Source organism: Lissotriton vulgaris, unplaced genomic scaffold (assembly GCF_964263255.1).
Source record: "Lissotriton vulgaris unplaced genomic scaffold, aLisVul1.2 SCAFFOLD_1040, whole genome shotgun sequence".
Classification (NCBI taxonomy): Eukaryota; Metazoa; Chordata; class Amphibia; order Caudata; family Salamandridae; genus Lissotriton; species Lissotriton vulgaris.
This window is the reverse complement of record NW_028245133.1, coordinates 138,540-154,967: the sequence shown is the minus strand read 5'-3', so window position 1 is coordinate 154,967 and position 16,428 is coordinate 138,540.

Here is a 16,428-nt window from a genome sequence, read left to right as displayed (position 1 = left end):
ATGTCATCGGCGTAGGAGACAATGGAGAGACCCCACTCCCTGGCCACCACAGCCAAAGTTTGAACATACAGATTGAACAGTACAGGACTCAGAGCAGAGCCCTGCGGCACACACTGTCAGATAGATTGGACAAGAGAGAGTAGAGAGGTCACTTGAAATGTTCTCTCAGAGAGGAAAGATCTAAACCACTCTAGAGCTGAACCAATGATACTGGCTTCTTCCAGACGCTGTACCAGAACCTGGTGGGAGGCCGTATTGAATGCCGTGCTGAGATCCAACGGAATCAGTGCCACGGTGTTCCCAGCATCCAGGTTGGTCCGTAGATGTTCGGACACAGCAAGGAGAGCAGTCTCAGTGCTGTGACCTGGGCGGGAACCATTCTGTGTGAGATCCAGAATACCGTGACTGTCCAGAAATGCTGTGAGTGGACTTAATATGTACCTCTGTAATCTCAGCCACCCAAGGAAAAAGCAAAATCAAATGGAAGTTTTCAAATTCGGCTGGATCCAGTCAAGGCTTTTTAAGAAGGGGCACCACCATAGCCTGTTTCCACAGCCTGGGGACCACAGCAGTGGAGAGCGAGATAGTAACCACCTGGCACAAAGGTGCCAAGAGCACAGGCAGTGAGCTCATGGACTGGTTAGGCTTAAGAGGGTCTACAGGAGAGCCAGATTTAACTTTGCTGCATAGCAGACATAGCTCATACTGAGATACCGAAGGAAAGGCTGTGAGAGTATGGGTAGTAGGGGGTGTGTGTATAGGGCTAGAGTGGGCAGAACCCAAAGGGAAGGATCTATCAATTTTAAATGCAAGGATGCATTTTGCACTATAACAATAGAGCCAAAACTGACAGCGCCATTAACGACAGCTGCTCGCATTCTGGTTCTTTGCATTCCCATGCTATGTTTTCACCACAAATGTGACGTTATTATGCAACGCAACATAATTTCGGGGATTTCATGTAAAAAGTGTTACACAAAATTTTTTTAATTAAGCAATTATGTCAGAGTGATATACATGTTTTCAGGGCCTAATCACTACACCATGATTTCGACTAGTCTTTAAAAAAATAGGGGCTCCCATCTGGTTTCTTCTCGACAATCATCAGAATGTGACTGCTAATAAAAACAGCTTGTTTTAGATTGTCCCCTGTCTGATTGCACCCTTTCTTGTGACTGGGTGAGAGACTGAAGAACGTTGCTGTCCCCACGAAAGCAGAATGCTATTGGTAACAGGGAGGTTCAAGTCTCTGCTAACTCCCCCACTATAACCTCAAGCCCAGGCATCATCTGGCGTCTCAACTGGAGTCAGACTTAATTTGTAAAAGAATGAGTGTTGATGCCCAAAGCTCTCCTTAGAAGCCTGTGGCTGGTGCAAATAAATATCTACATAGTTTTTAATTTATCTCATGCCTCTTCTTTAATCCCTTACCAGATACTCTATGTCCTTTATCTCACTCTTGTAGGTCTCTGCTTTCTCCATTTGTGATAGTTTTCCATCTGTATCTTCTGCCACCTTTCCACTTTGTGCCAGTGCCCAAAAATAGCCACCGGATCAAAATAATCATTGACTGGAATGAGAAATGGTGGCCCTAGAAGCACCTTGTTCAGACAACAACCTGTTGTCCTGTGGGAGCCCTGCTTAAGGTTTATAGTAATCATTCCCTTGGCCTTGGACCACCTTCATGTCCCACCCATTATCACTGCTGCATCATTTGTGAGAGATGGCCTGCATACTGGTGTGTTGTGTTGCATGAATATTTGATAAATATGGCCTGCATGTTTTCATCTATAAGGAAAACCATGACCTCCTCTGAATCACTGCCCTCCATGAAATCTCCATCTAGCTCCATCTGGCTTTTGTGCAGGAAGTGGTCCCTTCCTGCAAAGAAACAATCATCCTTGTCCTTACAAATCTGCCACATCTCAACAATTTCCAGGCAGATAATCACACATTTGTGTTGCTGCATCCAGTTATTATTTTAATATTTTGTACTTTTTATAAATTGAGCACTTTGTTTTTTTTTTTTCTGCCTGTAGGGTTTAGACCTAAAATCCATATTAATTCGATAAATAAGGAAAGGTCTGTCTCGCCTTTGGTTTGAAGTCTTATATGAAATAAACCCAGAAGCAATATTTGTTTGCTCAACACTCCTTCCTGTAGTTGCAGGCGCCCGTTAGCGCAATGCTATCCTGCCATGGATTTTTGGTCAGTCCTGGTGATGTATTATGAGGGACTCCGCTGCTCAGTGCGGTGACAAGTGCCTGTCTGTATGCGCCTGAGTTAAAGTTTCTTATAAAGGAGTGCAGCTCTGCCATGGTGACCAAGGGTGACCTCTTGCTGAAATAATGCACTAACTCAGAGAAATACCAGTTTAAATGAATTCACTACACATTGCAGGTGGATAACAAGCATTGGCAAATGCAATATGTTTCGATTATGTGATTAATGATACGTTTATTTTTTCATAAGTTTTAGCTTGGTGAGCAAAAATAAAATGCAGCTATCAACGTTTACCAACCATATCATAACCCTTTCTCTGGTTAACATTTGCTGTGCCCCAAAACCTGTGATATGTAATACTGCAATGCAATACATCTTCAAGCTGCGTGGACACATCACCCCCATTTGTCCCTGTACACTTACATGCTGAAAAATATTTGAATATTGTCATGTCTATGAATGGTAATAAGAATGCAGAGATGTATGAAACAATTACGCAAGCTTTTACAACACATGCCATTACAACTCGGGCAATACAACAAATGCGTTGTTACCACGCGTTCCATTACTATGCAAGTCGTTACAACGACTTGCCTTAGGGAAGTTCTGGATTTTCGTATATTATATATTACTATTCCAACTCCAGTCTGTGCAACAGTAGGGAAGGAGTTGGATTTAAAAGCCAACAACATGTTCCCTAATGCAAGTCGTTGTAACGACTTGCGTGGTAATGGTATGCGTAGTAAAGGAATGCGTGGTAACAACACATTTGTTGTATTGACTGCGCTGTAATGGTACTGGATAGTTCTGACTGTGTAGTAAACGCTGTTTACCAGAATGCAGTGACTACAGTTGCTTTGTTGAAAGTATACGAACATCTTCCTATGGTAGTCGTACAATGTCTTGTGAACAGTAAGTGTACCTTAACCCCTTGGGCGCGGCCGCGATTCTGCGCCTGTGCAGCGTTTTTTGAAGTGGGCGGGTTCATGACAGTTCCAAGCCGTCATCAGCGCACGCCCACCGTGATGCATGACGGCTGGGGGCCGTCATCAGCATCGAAGGGGTTAAACAGGCCTCTTTCCAGAACCTGGGCCAGCAAACTGCTTCCAGGGTACATACTCTGAGCATGTTACCGCAGTGATTGAAGTTTCTGCATGGTTCTGAGCACTTTGTATTTCCTGTAGAGTCTGCTTTGCTCTTACAGATTCCTTAACAGTAGTTCAGGTAATGCACTGGTGACAGCTGGTGGGCTCCCTGAATAACGATTCCACAGTACCTATCGGACAATAGTGCATCACATAATGGTGTGGCCTCCCTGCAGAATGTGGTCAAGGACTCCTGTCACTCCCATGATCTCAAGGATATTCATATATCTTTGGCTGAAAGTTAGTCAGCAGCCTGCATTGCCAGGGCCTGGGTTTAATCCCCTGCTGTGATAAAAATAAGAGAGGCGTGGATGCTATAAAGCAATAGCAGCACATGCGACACACAACGCTAATACAAGATGCTCACAGCTTTGTATCGTTTAAATCCTCCCATGAGTGTGAGTGACGTAAACGGGTTTATGCTCAGCCCACCATAATGAATCCCAAGCATCGCAGGAATTTTTGTCGAAACGTTGGAGTATGAATGAGTAGCAAAAAAGTGGGAAGCAAAGGCACGACAAAGAATCAGACGACTTCCTATCTGGGGTTGTGGGAATATATAATAAGGATGGATGACGGGTGGAAAGTGTGCATGCCAGCAGGCCCTGCAACCGGTGCATGACTGCCACCACCACACTCTTGTGCCTTAGGTGTCAAGGGCGCATGCATGTTCATGTATGTGCATTTATGCCTGTATGGTGCTTGGTATGTTGTAGTGTGTGTATATATTTGTGTTCACACATGCATGAGTGCCTGAGTGCCTGCCTTTTGGTTTTGTGTGTGTTTATGCGTGTGTGTGCATGTGTAACAATGCCTGTGGGTTCTGTGTCTCTGTGCAAAAGCACTGCACCACACCACATCTCCATACTTCAGGTTATGAGGGTTGCTCACATGTTTTGTTGCTTTGGCTCTGAAGAAGAATTGTTCTTAGGCAGATATTGCCTTGTTTATAGTAGTGAATGCAAACTTGCAAAATGAGCATATGTAATTCACTGCTAAGATTTTTAAAACAAAAGGTATTTAATAAAAATAGAACCATATATTAAATTAAATCTTGTGTACCTTTGCAGGGATAGTTTTTGAAGATAAGCTTGTTTATGTGAACTGATTGCATGTGTCATCTGATGACCTCATTGCTTGAAATCTCCTGCTGGTTATATGATAGAAGTTGATGAGCTGGACACCAGGGAAAGACAGCACATATCCATGCGGGGGATGTGTGAGTAAACAACCACTTCCTGAACCACGACTTCCTGAAACACGAAATTTAAACAACGCACTATGCTTAACCACAACTTATTTTAGAACGATTCCCTATACATCGAAAATCCTTTTAATTGCCTATTACTATTTGACGCCTGTTTTTTCTCTGAAATCAACATGTTTAATCTTTTTTTATCTGCGTGCTCATTTGAGCCGAGTAAAATTAAAGGCTGTGTTTATCTTCTTAATCTCCTAACAAGTGTCAAGCCCAAACACATCAAGCTGAGCCCCTCTGCACACGCACTATCAATGAAAGTAGTTTCATAATGCTGTAATCAATTAAGCATTTTGTAAATCAATTTAAGTGAAGATTCCTTAAAAAAATATATTTTCCAAACGCAAGATATACTTTTAAATACCGGAAGAACATGTAAAAGTCATTATTACACACATAGATTCACAAGCAAAAGAAGAAGTGTCATATGGTTTCAAAGAAAACACATGACGTATCAACTGCCTTACATGGGGATTGGTATGCCGTTAGGCTCACATCTGTCTGAAAAAACTAAGAGCAGAATTTGGAGTCATGAATTTGTGAATGTTTTTAAGCTGTTACATCGGGATATTCAGACCAATGGAAGGCTCGAAGGAGGAGGAGTGGGAACTGGCCAGGAGACCTAGGGTCCCAAAATCCATTGAAAACTGGACTTCAGCATTTCTTATATATGCTAGTATATATTGCGAAAAACACCAGGATAGAGCAATAGCGATGTTTGAGCACATGGACTTCATACGGAAAGCTTAGAGTTATTTTGCGGGCTATGCTTGGCTGTCCTATGTTGAAGAGTTTAGAGCGCGCATGAGCATTTTCCATGACAGGCCTTGGGGAGATGTGGACTCGGAGTTGTGGTTGCAATAGATGGCGTCTTCTCAGCAGCCTGCTACCACTCATACCACCAGTGGATTGCCTATATCTTATCGGCCCTTTCAGTACCATCCCACCCAGCCAGGGGCAGGGTTTAGTGGCAGAAGTCAACCACCTGTTTTTGGAGCCTGTTGGAAGTTCAACAAAGGGTTTTGTAATCGGCAATTTTGTAGATCCACGCAGGAGTGCTCACACTGTGGGGGCAGGCATCCCCTTACTCAATGTTTCCCAGGTCAGACATTCGGGGAGCAAGGATGGGGGCAGAGGGGCAGGGGGCAGCCTTTCCAGTTTATACCAAAGGGCTCCTACACCAGTTAAGTTGGATATCTTGGCACGTTGGCTGGGAGATTACCCAGACACGGATGCATCTTCCAGGTTATTTTGGGGTTTCAAAGATGGCTTTCGGATAGGTTATCAGGGGCCCAAACAGAGCAGGTGGTCTGATAATTTGAAGTCAGCTAAACAGTTTCCAGAGGTTGTTCAGCAGAAGTTACAGGCAGAGGTTGGAGCAGGCAGAGTAGCGGGCCCCTTTACTCATTGTCCGATGTGTCCCTTGATTGTCTCTCCTCTGGACTTTGTGCCTAAAAAGAAAGCTGGGGAGTTTCGGCTCATTCACCACCTGTCTTGGCCGGAGGGCTCCTCCGTTAATGATTTATTTCCCCAGTGGATCCCAGTGTGTCCTACGCTTCTGTAGATGATGCGCTGAGATTGGTCAGGTCAGCAGGGAGAGGGTCGCAGTTGGCTAAGAGTGATATCCAGTCTGCCTTCCAGCTCCTGCCTAGACATCCTTCTGATTTTAACTTGATAAGCATAAATTTCCAGGGATACTTTTATGTGGATAAAGTTCTTCCTATGAGGTGTTCAGTATCATGTGCATTATTCGAGACATTCAGCACCTTTCTACAGTGGCGCTTTACTTACATTAGTGGTCATGATCTTGTTTGCCATTATTTGGACGATTTTATGTTCATTGGTGTTCAGGATACCGGGCAATGTTTACAGGCTTTACAAACTTTTCAGGATATGGCCCAGGAGTTGGGTGTGCCGTTAGCGCCTGACAAAACTGAGTGACCCAGTACAAGAATGACATTTTTGGGCATTGAAATTGACACTATTGTCATGGTAGCGAGGTTTCCGGCTGAGAAAGTGCAAGAGATGTCAGCCTTTTTGTCTTCAGTGATTGAAGAGCATAGACTGGAGCTTCGGAAGGTGCAGAAGTAGTTGACTACCTCAATTTTGCGTGCAGGGTGGTTCCCGAATGGGAGGACATTTTGTAGGAGGTTGGGGATGTCCATGTCAGGGGCTTATCTCCCTCACCACAGGGTGCGCCTTTCGGCAGCCACGAGGTCTGACTTGTACATTTGGCTGACTTTTCAGGCAGACTTTAATGGAATATCTTTGTTTTTTGCGGACGAAGATATGATTTGGCAATCTCAGATATACTCGGGCGCTTCTGGTGCGCAAGGTTTCGGTATCTTCTGGGAAGGGCGCTGGTGCGCCAAATGCTGGCCGGAACATTGGTTACAGCAGGGCCGCAGTATCGCATTTCTAGAATTTTTTCCTCTTATTGTGGCTTTGCATGTTTGGGGCGAGGAATTCCAGAATCCGCTGTTTTTGTTTAATGTGGACAATAGAGCAGTGGTGGACTTGATCAATAATCAAAAGGCCAGGGACTTGAGAGTGTTGAGGCTTCTATGAGTTTTTATGCTCAAATGTTTACAGCTTAATATTGTCTATAAGGCACGGCATGTCCCAGGAGTAAATAATTGTATAGCAGACGCTCTCTCTCGTTTGCAGTGGGCGAAATTTTGCAGGCTGGCTCCTGGGGCAGATGCTCACAAGACTCAGATCCCTCAGTGTGTCTGGGTGTGGGCGGGATGAGAATTGTCTAATTGGTTGAGAAATCAGTAGCGGCCTCAACAAGACAGAGTTATCAGCAAGCCTGGGATGAGTTCTTGAGTTATGGTAACTCTGTTGCTGCGCAAGGGAAAACGATGTATGGTGAGAGGTTTTTATTGGGTTTTGTGTTACACCTGATAGATAAAGGTTTTTCACACAATACTATTTCTGGCAAGTTAGCTGGGATTTCTTTTTTTCTTTTTTCTTTTTTTATTTAATTGGTTCACGGCATAAATACATCGTCATAAATAAAAATGAATCAAGTACATATGGCGAATGGCTTACTTCATCCAAAACAAAACCATAAGATTGTTTATATGCAGAACATCCATAATGATAAATATAATCACATTTAAATTAAATGGCATACTCAGTCTTCATTTTTATGTACATTTGAAGTGGGGGAGGGATCCGGTGGGAGGGGTACTAGTGAAGAGGCTTCTTAGGGGTCTCAGTAGGGAACAAGCGGGTAGGAAGCAGCTCCGGCAGCCTGTGACATTTTCTTTGTTGCAAAGGATGGTGGCGCAGTTGGCTGAGTCCTGTTACAATGAGTTTGAGTGTTGCAAGTTTAGGTTATGTTTTGTTTGGTTAATTTTTGGGGCTTTTAGGGTATCAGAGTTGCTAGGTTTACGCAATAGGGTTGGCATTAGCAGTGCGGAAGTTTTTATTGAGGACCACAGATTGAGGATTTGGTTGAGGGCTTCCAAGACGGATCAATTGGGCAGGGGAAAATGGGTTTTCTGGAACAGAAGCGGGGTAGGGGCATGCTGTCCGATAAGGGAATGGGAGGTTTTCACAGCTTCACATTATTTTACTCCAGGTGCCATTTTTTGTCATGGGCAGGGATGTCAGATTTCCATAGCTCAGTTGTTGGCAGTGATGAGGAAGGTAGATCTAGCCTTCGGTGAAGACCCTTTGCTCTTTGGCACACATTTTTTCCGCATTGGGGCGGCAACGGAGGCTGCCAGATTGGGGTGGTCTTGGTCAGATATACATAGGATTGGGAGATGGAGGTCCAAGTGTTGCGAGAAATATGTTAGGAAATGAAGTTATTTACTACGTTGCTCTTCTTTTTTGTTAATGCTTGTTTTTTCACTTAGGTCAGCTTTCCAGGCTTGTAAATTTGATAAAGAGTACATGGATTGTAGGACACTCCTTCGTAAAGTGGGCTGCTGTTTATGCGGAACAACAGATTTGTGGGAGGCCATTGGGCCTTGCCAGTGCTCGTCATGAGGTGGTATGGAAGGGGATTGGGGGAATGCGTTGGGAGGGTTTATTTCCAATGCTGTCTATGATGTGCTTTAAAAGAGGGAGCCCTCCGGATTTGCTGGTCATTCACCTTGGGGAAAATTATCTTGTCGCCTTGTCTGGCCTGACTCTAATAAAGCTGATGAAGCTGAACCTTGCTGCCATCAAGTCTATCTGGGTTGACACAACAGTGATATGGACTGCATTCATAACGTGGCTGCACTGGAGAGGTGCAAGGAACAATGCAGCTTTGGAAAAGGTCAATAGAGCAATGACACTTTACTGTGAGGGCATGGGAGTCAAGCTGCTATCACATCCTTCCATACAAAGTACAGAGGGTCATCTTTTCCGTGAGGATGGGGTGCATTTGTCTACAATGGGGCAGGCTTTTTATTTACTTGAATTGAGGGATTTGCTTGCAGGAATCTGGCAGGAGAATGTATGGTGCTCTAACACAAGTTTATACATTTTGTTCCTGTGTGGGGCAGAAAAACTCTATTTGGTTTTCCTGGTTGGCGGATTTTGCTGGGGGGGGGGGGTGGGCAGCCTTGAGCGGGTTTGTCCAACCTCAAAGGGGGGAGGTGGGGTTATACTGTCACGGGGGAAAGGAAAAGAGAATGAGGGGGAGTTATCAATGGGGGTCCGTTCTGGGTTTGTTGGGGGGTCAACATTTTGGGGGGTAGGTTGTAGATAGTTTGGTATAAGCTTGGGGGTTTGATTGATAATACAATTGATAAATGTGTTTTGAGAAAATATATGGCACCTGTGTTAATAAATTGGCCTTTATTGCTAAACTAAAGAACTTGCGGTCTGTGAGTCATTGTGCAAGGGGGGTCCCAGGGGGAGCATGGCACGAGCCGGTCTCCCCCTGGGCTGTTTCGCACATGGGAGCGGCCACCCAGGTGAGGCAAAGGGATGATTAGGGCAGTTGGCGCGCCAGGCAAAATTATTTAGGAGGGCGGGCGGGCGGGGCGGGAAAACCACTGTGCCCTCAGGAGGTGGGAGGTTATGGAGGAGTTGTTTTGTTCCACCCACCCTTCCCTCTTTTTTCTTCATTTGTTTTTCATTGCAGTACAGATTCCTTTTTTCTTTGGCTACTGTCAGGGGTGTTTTTTGGGTGTCCTTGTTTTTCGTGCCACGATAAGACAGGTTTTTGATTTGCCATTTTTCGGTAGGCGGATTTTCCTAGGGGGGGGGGGGTTCCTTCAGCCTTGAGCTGGTTTGTCCATCCTCAAAGGGGGGAGGTAGGGTTATACAGTCATGGGGGAAAGGAAATGAGAATGAGGGGGAGTTATTAACGGGGGTCAGTTCTGGGTTTGTTGGGGGGTCAACATTTTGGGGGGTAGGTTGTAGATAGTTTTGTATAAGCTTGGGGATTTGATTGATAATAAAATTGATAAATGCATTTTGAGATAATATATTGCACCTGTCTTAATAAAGTGTCCTTTATTGCTAAACTAAAGAACTTGTGGTCCATGAGTCATTGTGCGAGCTGATCTTCTCGATTCAAGCAGAGAATGTAGCGTAAGTGCTAGAGCAGCGGGAGGCTCAACATCCTGTAATTCTGTGCAAATCACTTGCTGGTGCTTCTGTAAATGCTCTGATACCTTCACGCTATCTTATATTGACAAAATAAAAAAGAACGAACAACTAGAAGAGATTGGGAAAAATGCTTGCTAATGAAATACGTGCAGCCATGGGGAGTTTAGACAAAGGGTGGAGGACAAACAAAACAACCACAGGGCAAGCGCTGTGAATGAAAAAGCTAATAAAAAGTTAGACAAAGCAAAAGAGAACAGTACTTGGGCTCTGGGACACTAACAAGAGAAACACATGAGGAACAACAGGATATTTTATGCTACAGCCAATGGAAATGGAGGAAAAGTAAGTGGCAAGCACACAAATCAAAGAAAAGTAAAAGTAGGATGTAAGCCCTTTTAAGATTTATATAAAATACAATAGATTTCACAAGCATATCCAAAGCGCTGTGCAGGCGAAACCTAAAATTAGGCGCTCTGCTCTGCGCTGAGACCACACTTGGATGGCCCCACTGCTTTTTGGTACAGAGGAAACTCAGCAAAAAGCTCTCTCTACTTTCAGTACAAAAACAGCTTGCAGAAATATAAGCTTCCTTTGAGTCGCATGACCATCCAAATAATGGAGATTAAAAATATACTTGATAGCTTGTTTGTATATGAACTTTTCCAATTAAAGCATTGGGATTAGAGATGCAAACAAAGTTGCGCACAAACTGGGATTAAAATATTAAAATTTGGTGCAATATTACACTTTCCCCCCACATTTGTTTCACCAAGAAAAGGCTTTTTGGAATTTGTGCAGCGAAAATCTAGAACATTCCAAGGTTCATAACACAAAGTGGGGGGAAGCTGTTCAGCATTACAGGGTTATCTCTGATTCCAATGTGTGGACTTTGGAATGTGTAGGTCATACATCAGTTAGGAAAGGCATCCTCTGGTGAAATTTGGCGGATCTAGTATTACCTCCTCAAATACCAGGGTACACGTCATTAGTCATAAGCACAGCATATTACCTCACTCCCTCAAAATTCATACCTCATGCATTTGGAGTGGGATTTTACCTAGATTAGATATCCTGTCACAAGCTGCAAATTCAAAGCTTTTACCTCTACAATGACACAGTCAGGGGAGAATTCCCTCAAAAATTGGTTGCACATGGGATTTAGCGTTTTATAGAATTGTATGGCAATATCGATTTGACACTAAAGATCATTGGTTGTAATTTTTTCCACATGTTTCTACTTATATCTATGAACCTGTTTTAAATTGTCAGAAACTATAGTCTTTATTTAAAATGATGTAAATGTGTGTTCATATGTATTACTGTTACATATGTTCATCCTTTCCCTCATTCTGAAGGAATTTCCAAGAGGTGGATAAACATTTCTACTTTTCCATATTTATTTGACTGTCTTCTTTTTCTGTTGCTGTTTCCGTGCCATGAAACACATAGTATTTGTGTTTATTTAGTTCATTTAACATAGTACAGATATAGCTTTAAGGCACTTTAAACCATTTCCCACTTGGTCCAGTCACACAGCAGAAGATGTCGATATGTTGGAATAAAACAATGCTAGCTCATATAAGATAATAGAAAACCGAAAATTGTTGATTTAAAATGGCTCTTCTCCCAGAGGAGTTTACTCAATTGTGCTTTTTGAGCAGTCAGTAATATATCTGTAAATAACTCTATGGTCCTCTTTTTAGAATTGCTTTAGAATAATGTAAAAAAAAGTGTTAATTAGATAAAGGTGTTTGCTTCAGAATGGCATAATGCACTTAATTTATATCTATGATGTGTTAATCATTTCCTAATTTAGAAGAGTTCTGGAATGAAATGTCTGACGCAAAAAAACACACCTGACGTGCATCTGTGCGTGCAGCATTCTTTTTCAAACTTATAAATGGCTTAGGTGAAACTGTCAGACAATAAGCAGCCGGTAGAAAACCTGTCAGTCAACATATTTGTCATTTGTAAGATTTCTTTCAGTCCATAGCTGTTACACGGGCTAATATTTAGAGTTTGGTGGACAGAATACTCCAATTACAAATGTGGTGGATGTCTCATAATGCAATATACCCTATGACACTTGTAATGCAGCGCGCAGTAAACATGTTTTGACAGAGTACTCCGTCCATCAAACTCTAAGTAAGCCACATAGTCTTGTAAAGTTTCTACACACTATTTTTCAAAATTAATCTTTTTTTTCTTCAAAGAAACAAAAAATGTAAAATTCATTGGTATACAAAGCAAATGTGAAGAAAAGCAGTATGTGGTGAATGAACTGAAGTCCTGCATTACAAGAAGGCATTACAGATTTTCAGTCGAAACGGTATTACGAGGCATTCAATATTACTACACGAGGTATTACCACATGTGGTCGTACAGTTGGTTAGCGTGATCACCTCCTTCTAAGCCACCTGGGACATCATTTCCAGTCCTGATCTTTCGTGTGGTCATCTTCTGAGTTCTAGGCGTTGTGTTACTTTCATTGAACGAATTAGACTAACATACCTGAAAACAATGATTTGTAGGTGAAAATTTCAGGGCTGGAGACATTGTTGTAGAGATCAGGAGTGAGATGATCACACTACAGATGGTGGACTTGGAGACAGTGTTACTAACTATTTCACTACGATGGGACAAAAAGCTTGATCTATGCAGATTTCTGATCCTAATTTCTATTGCAGAGATACGCATAATTAGAATATCCTGATACTTAGGGATGTGTGATGTGGAAACATGGACTTTTCAAGCTGAGGTTCAGAAAGATGAATTTTGGCATAGGAAAGTGGAAAACTTACAAACCTATCAATGGCTGTGACACTCTTCTAGTGCTCAGAAAGGCTGCAGTAAATGGGGAAACTGGGTTTAAAAAATACAACGACTGCAAAATGTGTTGTGGGAAGTGGTAGTGGGGGAGATTTCATAACCTGAAAACATATTTCAAAGGGTTAAAAAAAAGAAATCCTACAATTAGAGATTTAAATACGAATATCTGCAATACTTACTCTGGTACATTGCCCGCTCTTGCAAAAAGAAAGGCCCTACACATACTGTGCCTATGTGCCATCCTTCTATTTTTTCCTTGAAGCTCACCTTGTTTTTTTTAATCTTTTTGGTATCAGTTTGAGGGTTCCTCAGTGCCTACGGGGTTTTTGAACTGCAAATTGGTGCTCATCATAGTTTTAAAAAAAATTAAATACAGTTTTATATAGCACAAACTAGACCCGAAGATATCAGGTATCAGAGCGCTTCACATGTGCACCAGTTGCATTACAGAGGGACAGATTCATAAAACACTGTGTTGCTGAACTGTGCGAAGCGAGATCTTTCTGTTTATCTTCCTATCCCAATGTCTCAAATGGACAGCCACTAAGACCTCCACTACTTGAACCATGGATGGTGGCAACTGATTGTAAATTTGGGGATGACTATTTGTACCCTGAGGTGTTGCCTACAACCTCCCCCCCTCCCCTGGCCCTTCTGTAAATTTAACCCCAGAGAATTATATTAGAAGGTGGCTCCCACTACGTTTATTTTTTTAGTTTTAAATAAATGTACAATTCACAAACATTATTGATGCAACCTTTCAAGATCTTTAGTATGAGTGTGTTTGGTAAACTGTTTACAGATATTACTGGGACACTTGTGGTTAGTTTTACAAGTAACTATTCACAAATATTTACTTTACTGTAATAGAGTTTGCAAGATCGCTGAAGAGGGCGCCCCAAAATGGACAGACAAACTCTCTACTAACTTTTTCTTCTCTATTTTTACTGCATGAAGGATTATGGGAAAGGGGCTATTTGAGATGTCTCACCGGGAAGGGAAACTTTGTTTCAAACTGCCTAGCAGACCTTTAAATTTGTGAGATGGAGGTAGGCAATATGGCTGTCTTCCTTCAGAGCTCTGTAGACCAGACTTGAGTATTTACCCCATGTTTGGTATCAGCGTGCTGAGTTTCTTATTGCTTTCAGTACCCTTGAGAGGACACTTAGGAGCAGTGCTGGGCTTGCAAAGATTATGGTGGGCACAGCAGGGACTGTTCTTTTCTTTTGTACTCATCTCACCAATCGACATCTGCAGATTTAACAAGCTGTCGCATCTTACAGTTGGGCGCATCGCGGCTAACTGCATTCACCTAGGTCAGCCCGACCTGCCCTGGGTAGTGAGGGCTGGGTGTAATCCTAGGACCCGGGGGGAAGACCAACACTCTTCAGATTACTATTGTCGGAAAAAAAAATGAATCGCAAATCCCGGCCCCAGCTTAACAAAGGTTGCCAAATGTTAATCGGTGTCTCCTTGCTCCCCTCTTGCTCTAATCGTGCCATAACGAACGAGGCTTTAAGCCAGTCTTCTCTGTTCGGGAGAATAGAATTGTCCTCTTTATACATATCTCCCTCCGAGCGAGCAATATGAGGTATAGCAACAATCCCCTATGGATCTGTGATAAAGCCAAGGTAGTAGAGCCATTACCCCCAAAAAACACTAACTGGAGGTTGATCTTGATGTTTACTTCGAAGATATCCGATAAGGAGTCTCCCACATCTTTCCAGTAAGATCTTAACTCCGGACATTAAAAAAAGATGTGGATGCCGTCCGCATTCGGTGATTTACATCTAGGACATTTAAGGGGGGGGGAGCGGAGCAAACTTGGCTATCTTGGCCGGGGTATAGAAAAGTCTATTAAGAACAACAAAATTATTCTTTTTTAAGCTGGATTGGTTCCAAACCGATAATTGGGATGGAAGGTCTATATCATCTACTTCAAGAAGCTTCGTATACCACATGGATATCTCTTTCTTTTTTGGCTGGACATTTTACAATAGCCGCTCTAGCTCCCAATTGTCTCTTATTTCGGCCACTTCTGCCTGTTCTGTTTCTGTTGAAAGTACTTAAACTTAGAGAGCGCAGGGCCTATCTTAGCTCTTAAAACCTCCCATGGAAAAATTCCATCTACATCCATCAAGTCAGACCACTTAGTCACACCTGCTCTCTTAATTGGTATCGCTAAGCTATCTCTAAGGCAGAGTGGGGTCCCGGGGGAATCCCTTATGGGAGCAAAATCAGAGAAATATCCAATACCCCATCTGCGTCTCACTTTATACCATGTCTCCAAGGGGTCCTTAAGGACCTTAAGATGCACACGTTTACAATATCTTGGGGCCCCAAACTTATATAGAAAACCTTCGCCTCCACTTCTCCCCTCGACCATAGCCATCTCACCCAGGAGCATACCCCATGTTGTATCATCTGGGATTGAAAGCAGCATCCTAATACCCTTAAATTGAAAAGCAATTAAGTACCATCTGATGTCGGGAAGGGCCAACCCACCTTTCGTGAGCATCCCCCTCAGCTTTTTCTAGGACATCTTTGCGCTTTTATCCCCCTAGATAAAACTCCTGATTTTACCCTGGATCTTACTAATGCTATCACTGGCGAAGACTAAGGGAACTGCATTGAACAGATAGGTCAGCTTAGGAAGAATACTCATCTTCACTAAATTGACCTTCCCATAGATCGTCAAGGGAAGATTCCTCCATCTGGCGAAGAGATAGTTGCTTTCCTTAATGGTTTTCTCCAAGTTGATCAGGGTGATTTTATTCAGATCTTTAACAATTTTAATACCCAAATACTTAAATTCATTACTGATGGGGCCTCCCCTATTGTCAATGTTCCAACACATCACTTCCGTTTTAGAGGAATTGGCTAGATAGCCTGAAATAGAGTCAAATTCCTCCAACAAATTATCGAGCTTTGGAAAAGTTGCCTCCGGAGTATAGATAATATTTTCATCAGCATACAATGCTATTTTACAATGATAATTTAGTGATTTAAAAGGGCAGATTAAATCATCTAACCCAATAGCTTGCGCCAAGGGCTCCATATAAATGTTAAATAAAAGAGGGGATAAGGGGCACCCCTGCCTAGTCCCTCTCTGGATGTCAAAGCTAGGAGTCAGGGTGCCATTCAGCAGGATCTTTGCGGAGGCTCCCTGGTAACAATTCCTCAAGGTCTGGACAAAGACAAGGCCCATGCCCAGCCCCTCGAGAACCCCCCAGAGATACCTCCAGCAGACCCTGTCGAAGGCCTTGGCCACATCCAAGGCCACCACTGCCAAAGGATCCGTTCTCACCACAGCCAAATCGATATTCCCAATCAACAGTTGTGTCTGTTCCTGGATGTACCTCCCAGCAATAAAGCTCTTCCGGTCAATATTAATCAAACTAGAAACCAGTTTAG